This window comes from Sprattus sprattus (genome assembly GCF_963457725.1).
Source record: "Sprattus sprattus genome assembly, chromosome: 18".
Taxonomy (NCBI): domain Eukaryota; kingdom Metazoa; phylum Chordata; class Actinopteri; order Clupeiformes; family Clupeidae; genus Sprattus; species Sprattus sprattus.
Genome location: NC_137916.1, coordinates 1,870,001 through 1,872,500, shown reverse-complemented (window position 1 = coordinate 1,872,500; position 2,500 = coordinate 1,870,001). Strand labels below are relative to the sequence as shown.

Genomic DNA, 2,500 nt, shown 5'->3' with positions numbered 1-2,500 from the left:
ATTGTTTTAAAAAAGAACTCCTCCACCAGCTCTTTGGATCCCATCCCCACATCTCTATTGAAAGCATGCCTCACAGCCATTGTCCCCACTGCAACCCACATAATAAACAGATCCCTATCTACTGGTGAAGTAGCCCCCTCCCTCAAACTGGCAGCCATCAAACCTGTGCTTAAAAAGCACAATCTGGACTGTGAGGACCTCTCGAACTACCGTCCCATCTCAAACCTCCCCTTCCTAGCAAAGGTCCTGGAAATGGTTGTATCCCTCAAACTGCATAACCATCTCCACTCTCACCAGCTTTATGAATCCTTCCAGTCTAGTTTCGGACTACTGCAACTCTCTGCTGGCAGGTCTACCAGCAAAAACCATTCAGAGGCTGCAGTATGTTCAAAACAGTGCTGCCCGGGTTCTCACCAAGACACGGAAATCCGAACACATCACCCCAGTCCTCCACTCCCGCCAAATTACACAGCCTTCTAGCACAGTATTGCATTTGAAATGTAAAGCAGCAATACAGAGTTCTGTTCCAAAAGTTGTAGGCTAACTACCTAAAAGGCATGCAAAAACCTTCCAAACACCACCAACAGCCCAGTTGACACTGATAGAAGCTTGCCAACACACTAACTGGCGTCTTTTGGCTGTATAGCTGCGGATTTCATGCGTGTGAAAGCTTTTCTTTCATTTTTGCAGGGGTTTCCAGCCCGTTACACAGAACTACATAAGGCATATCTTGGGTGGCTAGATATGCTATCAAAGTGAATTTGAGGATGGCAGCAAAACCAGTTGCCTATAAAACCATACCTTAAAAAGTGTCAAATTGTTGCATAGTGTTGCTTTAATATCCCATTGGTAAGTCTGCAGCATGAATTTTTCTATACAGTGACAAATTGTCACAAAAATAAATGTTTCCCTGGTTCGCAATGATTGGAGGAAACCGCCATCGCTGCTTGCAGCTATATTCTGTGTTGTTTTTAGAATGCACTGTTTTAATTGCTATTTTTGCACTCCTATTACCTTGCATTATTGTTGTTGTGATGTTGTTAAGCACCTTGAGACCTCTTTGGATGTGAAAGTGTGCTATAAAAATAAAATCCATTATTATTATTATTATTATTATTATTATTATTGTTAATCGGATACTTGCCAAAATGATAGAGGACATTTGTTATTACCCCCTGTGCCCCTGCCTGCAGTCCCCGTACTGGCCATATGGAGGCAGCAGGCTGTGGGCCTGCAGCGGAGCGTGATTAGTCGTGATTATCCACACCTGGCGCCAGGTGTGGGTATAAAAGCACTGAAACGTCTTGTGGGAGCACTTCCAGCTTAATTCCGCTCCTCTCTCACATACTTTTGGTCAAACACTCATACTCACCAACATACTCACTTCATGCATCGACTCATCTTTAAACTCCTTAGACTTTTCTGTTGGATCTCCCTTTTGTCTAAATGAATACATTTTTCGTTACATTGACCTTGTTGTCTGTCTTCACTTTTATAGGTTGCGACCCCACGAGCCGGTCGTTACAATATTCCTCCAAAATACATCTTTTAAATTATTTTGTTACTGTTTCGTTATTTAGGCTAAGAAAAAAGAATTCTTCACGCAAATAGAACCTTAAAGTTTTAGGTGTTGCGTAGCAACCCATTACTTGCTGATTTCAAGTTACAATGACTTATATTTAGAATTTAAATATATATAGATTTTAAATTACAATGACTTTCTGTTACATTAAATGACTGAACTACGACCGGGAAGGATATGAAAGATGTAAATCAGAAGCACAAAACCCGTTGCAAATGACAGCGCCAGCGACAGTCATTTTTTGCAGTGGTGAATATAAAGACCTCCGAATGTTTGGGTGGCCCATTCAAACCAACGGAACTTTTTGGAACATTCTGAGGAGATGTCATGGACAGAAAGTTCTAGCCTGCCCAAAGTTCCGGATGATGCAACAAATAATCTTGGCGTCGTTGCTATTATGGTTGCTATGAGCTCCTGGTTGTTATACGCAAGTCGCGAGAAGCTGTCATTTACCTCAGGAACACGCGAGCAGACAGTGACAGAGACAGAATTCAATTCCAATTTGCATTACATTTCTTTATTATATTCTTCATTATCTATCTAATCGGAAAAGAAAATGTATCGTTTGAAAACATTTTATTTTATCTTGTAGGTTGCACTAAGGACAAGTACAAGCCAGGGACGAACGAGTCAACTAGCTGCTAGTGTCAAAAGTTATTGTTCGCCTTTAGTACCTAGCCAACTTGATTAATAGCTTCAGTTTGCATGAAATACCGACGTGGTTCTTAAAGGTTGTTGTTAACAGAAAGCTAAATTGTTATTACTTCTGGAAGATCCAGAGCAGAGATGGTTAAAGCTAGCTGTCTTAGAACTTTGTTTAGCACTACTTCAATTACTTTTCACATGCATTTGTAATTGTCGGCTAATAAGAAACATCACAAAGTATCTTTCAACAACCGCAGTGATATTTAACTGCTG

The 2,500-nt window shown here is 40.7% G+C and overlaps 1 protein-coding gene across 5 annotated transcripts in view; it reads right to left on the bottom strand.

Moving 5' to 3' along the window:
- The window catches only part of LOC308379024 (ATP-binding cassette sub-family C member 12-like), a 45,194-nt gene that overhangs the window by 3,953 nt on the left and 38,741 nt on the right, over positions 1 to 2,500 (bottom strand). The window lies entirely within an intron of this gene.